This window comes from Cynocephalus volans, chromosome 13, assembly GCF_027409185.1.
Source record: "Cynocephalus volans isolate mCynVol1 chromosome 13, mCynVol1.pri, whole genome shotgun sequence".
In the NCBI taxonomy this organism is placed as follows: Eukaryota; Metazoa; Chordata; class Mammalia; order Dermoptera; family Cynocephalidae; genus Cynocephalus; species Cynocephalus volans.
Genome location: NC_084472.1, coordinates 68,941,367 through 68,959,383, shown reverse-complemented (window position 1 = coordinate 68,959,383; position 18,017 = coordinate 68,941,367). Strand labels below are relative to the sequence as shown.

At 36.2% G+C, this 18,017-nt stretch overlaps 1 protein-coding gene across 1 annotated transcript in view; it reads right to left on the bottom strand.

Moving 5' to 3' along the window:
• The window catches only part of ZNF407 (zinc finger protein 407), a 445,122-nt gene that overhangs the window by 147,668 nt on the left and 279,437 nt on the right, over window positions 1-18,017 (bottom strand). The window lies entirely within an intron of this gene.

Here is an 18,017-nt window from a genome sequence, read left to right as displayed (position 1 = left end):
CGCTCCAATATTTGGGTGATACCGTAGTGCCAGTGAGTTTTCTGTGGTGGTGTAGGACTTTTAAAAGCAATGGACTGAAAAACACAATCAAGGACCCCGCTACTGTGTGTCAAACTGCCACTGAAGATGGGAGTGGACTCCTCTCACACTGCTTTCCTGAGGAACAAGAGTGCACGCCCAAAACAATCAGAAATCTGGGAATGGGACAACAGGCTTCAAGGCGAACCATGGGGCATGTTCCCACCCTGTCAGCACCTCTGCACCAGAGACCACACACCCAGACACTTTCCAAATACACACGTACACTGACTGCTTTCCTCTGGTCACTGTCATGTGTAGAACAGTAATAAAAAGAGCCCTACACAAATTCAAGCAGGTGGTGAGGGGTTATCTAGAAAGAAACAAGAAGAACTGGGCTGGCCTCAGATTTCCTACAGACAAAAATTAAATGCCAGAAGAAAACCGAGCAGTATGTTTACCAACATTTCCCAAAAATAATGCCTAAGAACAAAATCCTTCCAGATGTTCTTCGAAGAAAGGTTTCCATGACCAAATGACGGTGGAAAATGGTAGTTAGCAAACACATCTCACAATGCCCCTCAGGACTTTAGAGGCTCTAACAAGCTTTATTTAGGTCAACATTGCCTGAACACTTCTAATTGGAATGACTTTTGTGTATAATACTCAATTACATTATGAGGTCTATTTCTCAGGGAATATTCCTTAGGAAATACTGGTCAAGAAAGCAAAAATGGTTATAACCAACAATTTACACTAGATATTTTAGCACTCACATATAAAGGCAACACACAACAATAGAAATGCAGAGATGCGGTGAACACATTATCGACTCACTCATGGCAAAAGGAGTATGAAGAGGCATCGTCCTAGACAGGCAAAGTTAACGAAAATGGCACTCGGAACAGTATTTCTCAGACGCAGGGGGAAAGGGATGTCCTTCCCAACTGACACCTGGGCGAAGCTAATATGCAAATACTTCCTTCATGAATTAGCATCCTGCATTATGAGAAAAGTCCCATAACTAGATCCAAGATATGCCTTTGGAAAAGCTCCTGCTACTTCCCTGCCACTTCCAGGCAGGGTCTGTCATCCAATGCACATGCCGAACTAAATGGAGTCAAAATGATTAAATCGGACAAATGAAATCCCTCTATGCCCAGGAAAAAAATGACTAGAAAGAGACACATCAAAATGTCAGTGCAGCAATACAATACCCACTTCTCTTTACTTCCAAAAATACTTTAAAGATTTATATATTAACAAATAAATTTTTAAAAAACTAAAAATGATACCGCCACTTTTTTCTTTTTCTTTTTTTTTTTTGTCCTTTTCGTGACCAGTAAGGGGATCGCAACCCATGGCTTGGTGTCGTCCGCACCGCGCTCAGCCAGTAAGCGCACTGGCCATCCCTATGTAGGATCCGAACCTGCGCTGCGGGAGCGCCACTGCGGGAGCGCCACTGCGCTCCCAGCACCGCATTACCACCTTTAAAAAAAGAACTGTAATAATGGAGATTTCCTCAGCTATTTGCAGTTTACTTTGGGCAAGGGCTCTGTCAAGCTGGGTGTTAAATTGCTCTCAGAATTTAAACAAAATATATGCAAGATAGTAAATATATACACACACAGCTTATTTCTTTCAAGTCACTAGTGAATTATCAAATTCACTTTTTATATAAATTCCTCATTTTTAATTAACAATCCCTGTAAGAGACATAAAAAAATAAGCACCTAATGTGTGCCATGCACTGCCACTGGCCTGGTGACTTCAAAGGCATCATGTGACCCTCTGAGATGGAGATTGCTAAAGTAATTTTATGGAGAAGCAAGGAAATATCACAAAGATAAGGTGACTTACAAAGCTTATACAGCTAGTAAGCAGTTAAGGCAGAATCTAAATCCAGGTTTTCTGTTTCCCGGCCAGTATGTCTTCAAGCATACACAGACTGCTTTCTTTACCGTATTTACATATCAAAGATACCAGCACATTCTACGGATTATACAGTCTCTCAAATGTATAACTATCCTCGGAATAATAGCTCTGGATCATGTGATAGAAGTTACATAGAAAAACATCCAAAGGCAGATGACACACAAATGTCTACTTTTGCAATAGTTAAAAGGAAAAGGATGATTTTTTGAATTCCTCACACTAGCTGGGTAAACTGTTCCAAATTGCTCCCTTAATTCTGCAGATTTCCAATTTGTTTTCAACAGCATTACAGACACCTCCTAAATTCACCATTGTTTACTGACACTGGAGAGAGAAAACAAAAAACTACTACTGTACTTAATTAGTACTGTTTATCAGGAATTTAGATTGTTTGGTACCACCAATATTACTTCCTTATGTAAAATGTTAGGCATGAAGCATCATCAAAGACAATAATCAATCAAGTGAAGAAATTAAAATTGCCAGAATAAATTCATTTCAATGTATGATGCCTACTTAAATGGGGAACAATAAAACAAAGAATCCTAATGTTCAGGGAAGGAAGGGATGACTTTGAAAACAGAATATTTTGTTTTCAAGAAGGGTGTATCACGGACAAAAATAAACCAGTATCTTTTAGGAATTGAACAGCATATAGAATCCAACAGTCAGGAGACTATATCACTGAAATAGGTAAGGCATGTTTGAGGGAAAAGGAAGAGGTAAGAGGATGAAACACGGTGAGATGCTTTTTTTTTTTTTACTTAAAAATATAAAACAAGAAAGAAATAGTGTGGAACCTGAGATTTTAAAAGGCATTAAGGACCATTCCACACATATATACTTACACATATACAGATATGTATGTATACATATTTTTATATGTGATACATACAGTCTTCCTTCAGTATCCATGGGGTGTTGGGTCCAGGGCCTCCCTCGGACACTAAAATTCCACTGATGCTCAGGTCCCTGATATAAAATGGTGTTGTGTTTATATATAACCTATATACATCCTCCTGCATATGTTAAATCTTCTCTAGATTACTTGTGATGCATAATACAATGTAAATGCTATGTAAATAGTTGTTACACTGTATTGTTTAAGAAATAATGACATGAAAAAGTCTGTACATATTCAGTACAGGTGCAATTTTTTTCAAATGTTTTCAGTTCCCAGTTGGTCGAATCCATGAATGCAGGATACACAGATATGAAGGGCCAACTGTACATACACACGTTTATTCTGTATAATACTTACGTGTATATATGTTTATAATTGTATATTTTAAACATACACATATAAAAACACAAATTCATGCAGACAAGAACAAAAAGGGTGCACCTGGTGGAAACGGAAGGTGACTGCTAATGTGTATGGGGTTTTCTTTTGGGATAATGAAAAGCTAAAAATGCTTATGGTGATGATCACACAGCTCAACAAATACACCCAAAACGATGGCATGTTGCAACTTCATGGGTTAATTGTAAGATATGTGAATTATTTCTCAATTAAAAAAGAACTCATGTGTCTTTGTCATCCTTGTTCCTCCCACTGGAACCTCAGGGGCCATGCGTTCAGATGGCAAAGCTACCAGGACAGACAAGAGGCCTCAGTCGACCTTTACCTAAGTGAGAAATAAATTTTTAAGTCATTTAGACTTCAGAGTTTTGCCTGATGTGCAGCCAGTGCTAGTTATCAGAATACATGTGCCTAATCTCTTTCCTCATACAAATGCTGTAAGGAGCCCCACCACCAAGGGCACACACATACACCCTTTGAATCTTCCCTTACCAATCACCTCAAAGCAAATATCCCAAGGGATGAAGAAGTATACTAAGGATGCTCAGTCCACTCCAGAACCATTATGACTCCTTCTGGCCTAGCACTGCTACTTTGGAAATATCCCCAGGCCTTATTTTATCTCTGAATTCCCTCCTCTGTTACCCAAGATCTCCTACCACAAGCCAAGGGGCTTATCACTGTCACCAGCTACACGTAACTTGGTGTTTCCCTACAGGAGAGGTATGACGTTTTTCTGTTATATTTATGCAAAATAAAAATTCTCAGAAAAAATGTGAAGGGTTATATGCACACTTTGAATACAGGAATGAAAGGAGGAATTGATGGCACAGTTTTCCTGTCTGAAAGGAACTAGGAAGAAAAAGATTCTGGTGCACACATCTATGAATAAAAGAGAAAGTGAAGCAGGTAAAGACTGAGCAGTTTTCCTGAATCCTGTTTCCTAAACAAACAGCAGGTCAGTTCCTGCCTCCATTCCCCTCCCATCCCCCTCTTCCTTCTATTCCCACCAGCAGACAACTATGGTGCAGAAAAACACCCTGGTGGTGGGTGTGAAGTCAGACGGACTGGGTTCCACTTCCAACATGTGAATCCCACCCCTTCTATGTGATGCCTCTGTGATCTAGGGAAGTTATTTCATTCTCTGAGAGTCCCTTTCTTTAACTATAGAATAAGGTTAACAGTATCATACTACCAAAATACTGAATGTAACCTATGCATTATCTTTTTCCCCAGAGAAAGGCAAATGCACATACAACATTGCACACAGGAATTCAGGGAGTTGTTAAAAGTTATTCATGGGCTTTAGATTCCAACCCCCAGTTGGTGTAAAGGAATGGAAAGGGAAAGTATGTAGCACATATTGCCCAAGCTCTGGCATACAGTAGGAAGTCATCATCAGCACAAAGAAAAGCGATTTAATCTGAAGGTCTCATAATAATACTGAACTCTGCCCTGTCCTTTCTAAACTTCACTCTACTGTTACAACCCCAGGTCACGGCAACTACCACCAGTGCTTTCAGCTAAGGAAAAACCACCCCTAAACTGCAGCAGGCAGAAGATGTTCTCAACATTCTCGGTGGGGAGCACTGCGGGATGGGAGCACTGGACTCAGTACAGTGCTTCAGGTTCTTCCCTGGGCTAAGGGATTCCTGCAGGACTTGCTGGGACCAGAACCTACATGCACTGCTTTTATGAGAAAGGCATTCTGAGTTAAGAACAAATTTCAAATTAATTTTTGAAATATAACATGTTGAAAATCTTGAAGCAGCTTCCATATATATATATATATATATAAAGCACAGGGTGACCAACTAGCAAAAGGACCCAAGATGGGACCTATTAATTTTAGGTCTTCTTAAAAATATATGTAATAAAGGAAATTGTTTATTCTGTTCAAAGGCAATGTATGTTAAAATAATAAACAGAACACCATAAGTGTTTCTAGTACTCCATAAGATTATCAGTCAGCACTACAGACTAACTCATTGTCTATTAACACAAAAAGCCTAAGTTTATGTTGCTAAAACTAAGGAAAAGAAAGCATTAAAAAAATTCTACTGAAAATATTTCTTTTTTTGACATCTATCTTGATTATTCAAAAAACAAAACCCAAAAACACTGAAGTTGTTGAACGAACATGCACTCAGACATCAGAGAGTCTAACAATGCATATGGCGGAAGTCTCCCTCCTACCACTACCCCTGCCTGGCCTAGATCCCCTGCCCCAACGAGAAAGGTACAATTGTGCCCACCAGATAGGTACAATTCATAACTTCTCCTCTATCTTTTGGGAGAACTAAAAACTACTTTATCAAGCTATAAATACACTGTGCTTTCTTTTCTCTCCACTCCTCTGTATACATTTGCAAGCATAGCACAAATCAGCACCTTGCTTTTACCATCAAACAACACAGCATGGATCTGGCCCTGTCAGTACATTAAGAACATCCTGATTCCTCCCTTTACTCTCTCTTTGACCACCCCCCGCCATCTTTTTTTCTCCTTTTTTAATAGCTGAATAGTATTTCACAGTGTGGATACAGTGTATTTTATTTAACTGATCCTCTATTGATGGGCATTTAGGTTGCTTCCGATCATTTGCTAGTATAAACAAGGTTGAAATGAATAATCTCATAGAACACTTTCTACTTCTCAAGATGCCAAGAGAATCTCATGATGCCAAGTGGAATTGCTTCAAATGTCAATGGGCATATGCTTTTGTCATTTTGATAAATTCTGCCAAATTGCCCTCCAGAGGAGTTGTAGCAATTTACACTTCCACCAACAATGTTTGAGAGAGCCTGTTTCTGCACATTCTTGCCAATGTAGGGTGTTACCAAACTTCTGAATTTTTGCCAATGTGGTGGGTAAAACTTGGCATCTCATTGGAGCTTTAATTTTTAAGTTTTAATTTGCATTTCTCTTGTAATAAATGAGGATATCTTTTCAAATACTGAAAAGCTATAAGTATTTTTTTTTCTGTTATTTTTGCTCTGGTTTTTTTTTTTCCTGTTTACCTACAGGGCTGTTAGTCATTTTCTTATGGGTTAAAGAGATTGGCTGTTTGTCTATGATAGAAGCTGAAAATATTTATTCCTTAGTTTCATTTTTTTCTTTTGACTTTGTTTGTGGTATTGTGTGAAAAGCAGACTTTTTTTTTTCTTTTGCTCACGTTTTGTTCAATGACTTCTTTACTCGGAAGTTATAAAAGAATTGTCCGAAATGTGGTTGTAGTGCTCAGACAGCTGCATTACACTGCATTAAATATTAGATGTTTCAAAATTAACCTACAGTGTTAAGTGTGGATCTAGACTACTACCCAGTTTTCTCAATACCACTTATTAAAGTCCACCTTTCCTCCACTGACTTGAAATGCCACGCTATCGATATTTTAATTATCTGTAGCTAATTCTGGACTTTTTCTTACATTCTGCTGGTGTGTCTATTCACCTGCCAATTAGTTAAAATTAAGCAAGGTCCAGGAGGTCTGTGTCTGGTGGAGCTCACCATTCTGTGTTGCTTTTTCCTCCTGGACTACAGCTGTCCACCTAAAACCATCATGTAGTAAGGACTGTGGTTGTTGGCTGGTGTGGCAACAATCTTGAGTTATAATACTAGAGAGACTTGAGCTAATAATAAGTTATGTCACAATCAGATAAATTTTAAGTATTTATTAATAGGTGTTAATAATATTATCTTACTGATAAAGAAACCAAACAGCAGAAAAGGGAGGTACAGACATCTTGTCATGTAAGTACCTACAAGAGTGCCTGGCACACAGAGATCCTAAATAAATATTAATTCCCATTTCCCCAAGGAAAGCCATTCATCTCCCTGACCATCCCAAATATTCTTTCTTTCTTTTTTTTTGTAAAATTAACAATTGTCCTGGTATATTGGGAACAAGTTGGCATATCATGACATGAGGCATGGGGATTAGACTCAAGGCAAGAGAAAGTTCCCATGCCTTCTGCCCTGAGGGCTTTCTCATATCAGATAACCCATCATTTTCCATTTCTTCATCTTTCCATTTTGTTATTCTACATTTTCAATGCTCCTATTAAAAAGAAAAAATTCCATTTCCTAGGTGATTTTTTGATTTTTGGGGGGGAACACTGAGAGCATCTAGCAATTTCCAGTATCTCACAATGCATATTTTTATGTACCTTGTACCGCTCCAAAAATGACCTCAGAAGTCTTACAAAGATTCATAAAAGCAATAATGGCAGTTATTATTATCCCCAATAATGAAGGTGGGGCTAAAAGAACTAAAAACGGAATGGAGTAAGGTGGCCAACTGTCTACTTGGTGGGTATGTGCACTCAAACTCCTTCATACAGTGTACAGAAAGAACTGCTCTCAAAAAAGCAACACAAAACACATGAATTATATGAGATATCTTAAAAAAATTAATAATGAATAAGGGAGAGCTTGCTAAACAGAGACATATCACATATCTGTAAGGTTAAGCTTAATGTTACAGATATCAATTGCTCCTAAAATAATCTATAAAGTTAACACAATTGCAATTAAAATTCTAATAAGGTTGTTTTGAGAATTTTGACAGTAACAGGTAAATTGTTGCATAGAATAAGTGGGCAACACCTCAACATTATTACAGTTAAAGTTGTTAGCCGTAATGACCATCAATAGGTAACATGGCTATATTATAAAATGCTATGTAGCAGTCAAAGTAATTTTACACATATTTATATTTATACATACATACATACACACACACATATATATCACATCACATACTGGCAGAGAAAGCTGTCCACCCCAGATTCAGTGAGAAAGACAAGGTGCAAAACAGTATGCAATTAGATGTGTGTGTGTGTGTGTGTGTGTGCACACATTCATACCTACACACCCACAGTAAACTGATTATCTTACATAGAAGTGTGGGTAAAGTAATTACACATGCCCACATACACACACATTACAAATTTACATGTTGTGTGAACGGAAAAAGGTCTGTGAGGATCAAACTAGTTAATGGTGACTTTCTGCCAAGGGGATTGGAGTTGGGAATAATGATCCAAGGGGGATTTAGAAACATCTGAAGTGTTTTTACTGTGTTATAGGAAAGCATATTCATGCATTAATTGTAATTTTAAAAGGGGGGGAAAGACTAAACATACATCCAAAGCCAAGAAAATTTTGAAAATTATTATACTTAATAAATTTTTTATTAAATAAAAAATTAATTAATGTAATTTTTATTATTAAAAATTTAATAACCATTACATTGGGAAATTGGGGGTGGTATTTAGAATAAAAGTGGCAATCAATTTCAGAGGGGTAAAATACAAGTATGGCTTAGTCAATGCATAGCACCACAACAGCATTCAAAACATGGGGGGGGGGGGGTGGAGAAAGAGACAACTTGAATCTATAAAATTTAAGGAAGCAAATCTCTGTACAGTACATATGTTTTGTTAATTTGAATACAAACATATTTTAAATCACCTATAATTTAAAATAATATCTTACTTTAGAAATACTGCTTTTTCAACTCATGTCTATAAAATAACCATTCAAACGCCTCAGATGCATAAGGGTCTGTCATCACTAGAGTTATTTCTGGGATCTTCCAAGTTTTCTAGAGAACATAATCTTCAGTTCCTCCTTCAGTTTGAGATACGGTATAGCTTGAACCCAAAAGTGATGCTGTCGCTGGAAATTCTATCTCCCACTAGACGTACCCAATCACAGAATGTTACGACAGTTGTTTTTTCCATTTGTCCTCCAAGCATATATTAGGAACTCCACACAGTAACCAATTACTGTGCTGTTTTTACTCTAGTCATCTAAAGCTCATTTACCACAAAATCCAACATTGGAATATATGCTGTATTCCTCTTCCTGAATTATTACTTTAGGGGGAAAAACTGTCTTTTATTCAGGCATATATTGTGTACAGTCATGCACTGCATTAGGACATTTTCAGACAACAGTCAGCATACAACGGGTGGTCCCATAAGATTAGAATGGAGCTGAAAAATTCCTATTGTCTAATGAGGTCACAGCCATGTTGATGTCATAGCACAACACATTACTCACACAGTACCAATAAACTATACCATACAGCTTAGGCGTGTAGTAGGCTGTACCATCTAGAGTTGTGTAAGTGCACTCCGATGTTCCCACAATGATGAAATCACCTAAGGATGCATTTCTCAGAAAGTATTCCCATCATTAAAGGACACATGACTGTACTACGTATAATGAAGGCTGAAATCATAAAATCAAACATAGATTTGATGACACAAATACTGTAAAATTCTGCAAGTTAAAAAATCCTAAGTACAACAAAACTAATCTAAACATAATATATAAGATTTGTATAAAGGCTTATAAAACTCTTCTCCAAAGAATACTATTTCTGAAGATGCTAACAGATGTTAAGAAAAACTATAAATACATAAAGAGATCAGGAAAGTAAAGGCAACATTGCATTCTATATTTTCCTCAAACTCACAGTGCAAATTAGAATTTAAAAACTTTTGAAAGTTCTACTTGAAGAAACAGGTTTAGTTTTGTTTAACACTTTGCTTCCCAAACTTTATGACCACAGAACTCTTTTATTGTTGCTTTATGGGAATACTATATGCACCTCACAAGGTTGTCATCAGGATTAAAGTTAATGATATTAAACATGTTCAGATAATACGGTAGGTACTCAGTTTTTTTATTAGTACTACTAGTCTTTCTATTAAATGCAAAACAGTTCAACTGTCTGATTATCAGCAATTTTCTTACTATATATGAAAAGCAATTTCAATTCATTTGAATAAAATCTCCAAATGGTTACAGTGTGTGGATGAATGTGTGTGTTATGTGTATCATATCTTTAAAGTTAATAAGGCAGTCATGCAATTTTTTTCTGCCTGTTCAGAATATAGTTTTTGAACTCATATCCGTGAAAAGAATTACTTTGTAGTTAAGTTGAAGCATTGGAAAAGTGTATCAAACTATATAATATTGTACATATTTATATAAAAGTTCAGTAGAAAGGAGGTTTTTACCACATCTTTGCAACAGTATTCCAAAATGTATATGGAATAATCCAAAGAAAATCTTAATGTAAATTAAACCTAATAAATTATCACATTTTATTTTACCAGCATTATTTAGTTGTAAATTTACTGAGAAAAAAACCAGCCTAAGAAAGATATCACTTTTTTTTTCACCAGTATTATTTAGTTATAAATTTTCTAAGCAAAAACCAGACCAAGACTGGAAAACTTTCATGACAGAGAGGAACATAAAGCTCACCAGAGGTTGCTTTAATATGCTCCAATATATAAGCTCAGAGCTTATTTCACAATTAACTTAAGACAGCCTAAGATACATACTCCTTTATCACGTATGTTCCAACTAAAGGACCTGTAAGGAAAGAGTCTGATAATTTTAGATTACTGAACATTTGTGCTATTTAAATTTAAAATTAGTTTAAAGCTAGAAGAATAAAGAACTTCACATTCCTCTGCCTAAAAGGGAACGTGTTATAGATGATGTTTAGCAAATAGATGAATGTCATTTGGAGTGCTGGACCAAATACATCACTACAACTGGATAGAAAGCTCCAAGACCTATGTGTATACAGGATAAATAAGTCACTTCACATCAATTAGGAAATGAGGTATATAATAAATGGTGTTGAGTCAACTCCTTACGATATGGGGAAAAATAAGGCAGATTCCTACTGACCTGCACTATACAAAAATAAATGCCATTTGGGTTTTAAAATTTTAACATAAGGAAACCAAATTACAAAAACCATAGAAGAAAATATTCTCATAATCTTGGTTAAAAGAGTTCTCCTAAAGAAAATTCAAAACCCAAATGCTACCAAAATATGTAAAACAATACACTTCATAAAAGTTAAAACTGCTAGATAGCATAATGCCACATAAAATTAAAAGACACAGCAAAAAAGGGGAGAAAATATTCGACATATAAAAACTGAGTAATAAAGACTACAACATGAGTACCAACGATTAATTATTAAAAAAGATAAAAATCTCAGAAACTGGATAAAGAATATAAACAATTGATTCATAATTGGAGAAATACAAATGGTTATATAAGCATTATATGGTGATCAGTGTTTCTAGAAACCAAGGAAATGCAAATTAAAAGCTAAGGTGGCAGATGTGCAAAATTTAAGGAGACCAATAATATCAAATATTGGTAAGGGAAAATGAATACCAGTGGCAAAGTTAGCAAAGGCTTTTGAAAGACATTTTATGGCATCCTTCAAATTTAAAATATACATAGCGCTCCTTGGATTCAGAAATTCAGCTTCTAAGAAATTATCCACAAGGAAAGTCATTAAACCATTATTTCCCCTAAACAGTAGGGGAAACTTTAAAACTAAATGTCCATTAATAGAGGAATGGTTTATTAGTTTATGGTGCATCCGTACTAAGGGATTCTATACTTCCAGGAGGGGAAAGTTAACTTCTCCTACAGAGCTCGATGGAAGCCAACCACAGCCTGGGAGAATGGGAGGGAGGCAGGTACTCCTCCAGTCATGAATGTTTGGTGGCGTCAGAACAAGGCAAGAGATCTGGTAGACCAGGTCATATGACTGCTTGACCATAGCTCTGACTATACCTGGAGGGGCTGGTACTTCCCCAGTCATGTATCTCAAAAGTCCCACTGTCCAAGAGCCAGAGACTTCTCCAGAGTATGATGTCTGGCACTACAAGTTCCCTGCATGTTGCTCTGGAGTACAACGGGTTATTGAGATAGCCTGAGGAGAGGAACAGTGGCTACTGCACCTGTCTCTGTGAATTTCTCCCAGTAAGTTCTGATGAAGAAGGCCAGGTGGGTGTACTGTCTGATCATTCATCCTTATTTGCTGTATAAAAACCATTGAATAGAATAAGACAGACTTTACGTATTAACACAGAAAGAATTCTAAGACATACTATTTAGTAAAAATATTTAAAGATCAGGCTGCAGATAAATGCATACATGGGTCCTTTCAGCTTTTCAAAAGTATATACACATACACATACAGCATGTGTGTACATATATATGCACACACATAAAATATATACATATACACATGCACATTTAAAATATGTACATATACTCATATAGATATAAAAAGGCATTAAATGCCTATTAAAATGAAGCCAAGTAAATTATCAATGGTAATTACCTTGAAGGAAGGGCTTCCAAGTCCAAGGAAACTTTTAAGTTTTGCTTAGTTTATTTAGGTTCATTCAAGGTTTAGGATCATTTAGGTTATTCAAGAGAATATCTTTGTGTTATACATGTAAAGCAAATATAATCAAAAGACCTTTTTTAAAAACGACTGGATTGTGTGGTATTGTACAGAATGAAATGTTATAAAGAATGAAAGAAATGGCATAGATGACTTAAGTTGGACACAGGTGTTAGTGCTTAATCGCAATGATTCTCATGTTTACACAGGGGGGCATCAATTTGATGAAACAAGTAAAAAATTGAAATACAGTAACTCAAGTTGTAAAGGTAATCACTAGGAAAACCAGAAGGAATACTATAGTAAAAACAGGGAAAAGAGGAGAGATGTGGTGGGGAATGGGGAATGGAGCTAACTTCCTTATCTGTTACAACATCCAGATGCTGCCTATACACAAACTGCAAAATACTTAGGTTATCTTCTGAAGGACAAAAATATAAATAATTATAAGTGCAACTCAGGAGAATGAAATGAGAGGAGGACTGAGAATGGAAGCAAGGTAGTAAGACTTTGACTTTTTAAATAGTAAAAATAATGTACACAAATAATGGTACATTTAATGAGAGTTTAAGTAACATAGATATTCAAAACTAATGATACAATATTCCATTACGTGGAAAATTATCCAATGCCTCTTTTTTTACTAAGATAAAAGTATAGCTTATAGACACCTGAGGTAATCACAAAATACAATATTTTAGTTATTTTCTGCAAAAGCAAATTTTAATTGGATAATTTCTAGATCACCTTGCTTTAAATTTTATGAATTTTATTTTCCCTTTATTGTAACTGGTAACTACCTATTACACAGGATACATAATTCCCATCAGATCACTTACTCATTACTTCCTGCCTTTCATAAATCTCAACCCTTTGAATCAATCCTTATGACAATACAAACTGATACACTTTAAGTTTTTTCTCTCCATTTCTCAGTTACAATTCTGTTAATGTTTCCTATGTGATATAAGGTGATCCTCAAACAGAGCAGTGTCTTGTAAGAAAGAAAAACTTGTAAGTCACCATGGAAATGGATGAAAAGTGATGCATTATTGGTCCTGTCCACCACTGTTGAGAGGGTACAACTATCCTGGTTCCTCAGGTTTCTGTCCAAGGCTCCACATCCACTTTTCAAGTGTGCAGCTGGCACACTAACATGTGCTCATAGAGAGGCTCCTCCACGGCAGTCACCAACCACACTGTCCTATCCGTGATGCACGCAAAGCCTCTACACATCAAGGTGCTGCTCTAGGAGACACGGGGGCAAGCCCAGCCTTTCAGACCCACGATTAAACACTTCAGAAGAGAAGTAACTTAAGCCTTAGTATCACTTTGGTATATATGGGAAGTCTATGGTTACTAGAAATGGCTACTTTCCTATGTACTGACGTTTTATTTTAAAAATGAATTTATTCAACTATATTTAGTGCCTACTACTTATAAAGAAACATAAAAATAAACCACTGTGGTTATACCCTCAAAGAGAATATGATTTGATGAGAGGTGACTTATGTCCATCAAGAATACTAACAAAAGGCTGTGCTGTGCTTCATAAAAGGAAACTTTTGAAAACTTTGAAACAGTTTAAAGTTCCACACATCTACTTACAGGGCCACTGCACCTCCCACTTCGTGACTCTTTAATTGCTAATGGCCTGAATTATCTTGCTTTCCACACTATTCAAAATGCTTTACTAACTTCCACTGATTTCAAATGATATTGATTGATGGTAGACTCACCTATCTATATGCCACTGCCTTTGATATGTGTATCATATAAGATTTTTGTGCACTATTACTCTTGCTCCTTAGATTCCCAGGAGTATGTAGAACTTCCCATCTTTTGTTCACCATTCATGTTTCCCACATTCTCTTTCACTTAAATTACTACTCTGTTCAAATCTCTGCTCATGGTACCTGCAACCAATAAGAGGAAGAACCTGCTTTAAATCTAACAACCTCCTTTCCATTGAAGAACAACGAAGATAATGAGGAAGAAATAGTAGGAAATGACAGTGAACTTTTTCTGTTAGAAACCCAAATTACTTCTTTAAAATTTAACACTTCAAGAATAGCCCCTCTGACTTTGTGTAGTGATTTGTACCACAGAAGTCAAGAGCTGGACTGTCCTCCACATCACATGAAGGGAAGAGAGCTTGTTGGCTAGTGCAAGCCCTGGAGAATCTTGGTTTCTCCCTGATTATTTTTTCTGTAGCCTCAAAGAGAAAAAATACATTTCACTGTTCCTAACTGATCTATACTAACCAGCATATTAATATACTGATACATTGTTAGTACAAAGAACAAAAAGCAACTGCTGTGAGGAAAGAAGAGCAACCTAGAAGTCTTCCATCTGACATCAAATCAACAAGCTAAATGCTCATGTAAGTAAAGTGAAACTTAGTAACTTTAGGCAATTATTAGATACTTCACAATGTGTGCAGATAATAAACTAATATCCCAAAGGCTCATAGGTTAAACATGCTTAGCAGACATTAGTGGTTGACTATCCTTCAATGAAATGTAAATAGTCCAGCATGATACTTCTAGGACTTTGGAAAAAGGGCTTCCATGGCCAAGTAAGGCTGGCATATTTCGATTAAATAAAATTACATATATTTCTCTGCTGCAGGAATTCTGTGAGTCTTTCATATGCTGATCACTGTGAGTCTGCAGGGGGAAGAAAAGGTACACAATATAGTGTTTCCCAAATTTATCTGACTACAAAAACATTTCTTCAAGGTGGAGCTAACAATATTGCTTGAAGCTCAAAATCCATACCAATCAGAATGCTGAACTGGCCCTGCACATTGTACTTGTTCCTTCACTAGTCTGCCTGGAGAGCAGTAACTGCTGGTAGGTTCTTCTCATTTTGCCATTCTTTGAAATAAAAATAGACCACACAACTCTTCATCTCTATAAATTAATAATTTCCTCATGGGATACATTTTATTCTTTCCAATTCTGTTAACTCGCTAGGCTTAGCAAAGTAAGATACTGTAAAACCAGGAAAAGCAGGTTAAGATATGTTAAAGGTATGAAAAGCCTTCTGAAAAAAAGGTCTTTACTAAAATAATACAGAAAAATGTAGTCTAACTATCCTCTTAAATCCAAGCAATCATTCAAATCATATTTTTAAGAGAGGTGAGGTAGGGCAAAAACAGTATATAAAAACACATTCACAAAAGGGACATAAACTATATAAAATCATACATTTACAACTTCAGCTTGAAATAAGTCAATAAAAATATTAATTTACAAATAAAGTAATAGAAATACATCCATATGTGTATGTATATATACGAATGATAATTTACTATGGCTTTTCTAGTTGAAAGTTTTTCAAATTTAAAGTGATATAAGTAAAATTTTTACTTAATGAGAAGTGTTTTGCAGTATTTTTGATAGTCTAGGCCAGAACTTGGTTTTACTTGTGACAATCCAATAATGTCTAAGAGAAAAAGAAAAAGGCTAGATTTAAAGCAACGACTTGGAATTCATACACAGAAGCACAGTTTAGCAGGCAGTCTGGCAGACCTGATCACATAAATCATCACATGCTCACAGTCTCATGTAGTCTATTAGGGGCGGGGGTGGGGGCGGCCATAAAATTTTAAATACTACCTAAGTGGCTGAAAGGAGAACCCATCCTTCACACCTGGTATGTTGGAGGAACTGGGGGGTCATCTACCCAATGGAGGATTAGAGCAAGGAGGTGCAACAAAGGAGCTAGAAAGTTTATTTTCTGGCTCCTCTCTCAAGTATTCGTACTACATTGCCATAGGAGATGGAGACCCTCCTAATCTTTAAAAAGCCTTAGAAAGAATGTTTCCCTAGCTTTAACTGTCTTGTTACAAAGCTCTCTAAGTCTCTATCTGCCAAATATTAAACTTAAAATGCATACTTTATTAATTTTATTGAGTCCTACCAAGGAGGACATAAACCTTTTATAATTCTAAAGTTATGTGATCACCTTTGAAGAAGAAAATAGAAAAGTCACTGATGACACAGAATCACTAAATTTATTTAATAATCTACGTCAATTTTTACAAAAATTCTCCATGTAATCCATTTAAAAATAATAACTGGTTCATTTCAGTCCCTGCACACAATGCTTCCCTTTGTCCCTTGTAAGTCTCTCAAATGTCTTATTTTAAAGGAATATATAGTACTCCCGGAAGACATTTTCCCATTTCTATTCTCTTCGACTCCTGCGAGCCCTTGTTCTGTGTGATAAGGCAATCTCCTCCGGGATCTGAGCTGTGTAGTTTCGCACCACGAGTGACAAGGACTCGACTTGAATAACTGCTGTGCGCAGGTTGTAATTATGTCAGCTGGAGTGTTGAACAAGGGGACTGATTAATGTGAGCCCCAGCCCAGGCGCAGTCCCTATCAAAACCTCAGCGCAGGCCAGCAGTGGGGATGGGTTAAAGCAAAAAGACAAAACATGCTGTATCGTCCATGATAGATGAATTGCTCCAGCAGTCTTCAGGCAGATGTTCCAGGACAGTATAATATACAATTACTCTGCCTTATCACCTTCCCAGGGACAATAAAGCTTCCTCCTTCTATAGCTCATGTGAGTGAAGGCAAAATTAGTTTTACTTTTACAACACTGACTCACTTATCATGTTGCCTTGATTGTGCTTTTACAGCTAAAGAAAACATATATTCCACTTTTAAACTTTAAAAAAACCAAAAACCAAAAACCAAAAAAAAAAAAAGAAAAAAATCCTAATCTTTAAAAATAAAACTGAAACCTTGTTTTGAGTCTCTTTTACATCAGAGCATACAGTGCTTTACAAAACTGTTTTGTTAAAAAGAGATGCAAGGAAAGTAATAAAGTGTGTGTGTGCATACGCAGTTAAAAAACAAGTACGTACAGATAACTCAAGAAGATTTGGATTGTATAATCATTACATTCATAACATCATTTTTCAAAGGCCATACACAAATCATTAATTGGAAAGAACATGTAATTAAACCACATATATATATGCTGATGTTGTCCATATATTTCTCAGGCATGAGCACCCAGTTCCTTGCATCTGAGAGGATGCATTCCAATTGACACACTCATTATTACCGTCCCCACTGCACCTTTTGGTCTCTTTTCCTTAAGAAAGCTATGTAAGCCTAATAAAATGAGGCTTCCTCACCATTTTAACAAAACAATGTTGTCAATGCTAGGACTAATCTACTTTAGGACCACTGATGTGATTATTTCTACCATCTTTATTTGTACTTACAGAAAGGGTGCCAAAAATTTGTGAGGAGACGTACAAAACAGAACAATCTTGATTTGTACTTTTTATTTTTAAAGTTGCTTTTTATGAAAATGCGCTTTTTATTTTTAAAGTAAAAAAACAAGCTAAAACCAAAAATAACAATCATAACAGCCATAACAATCTTGTGGTAACCATAATTTACAATGAAACAAGGCAGCAAAAATTCTAACAGAATCAAAGGAAACCCATACAAAACGTTAGTGAATGCAAAACTAGCACACACCGAC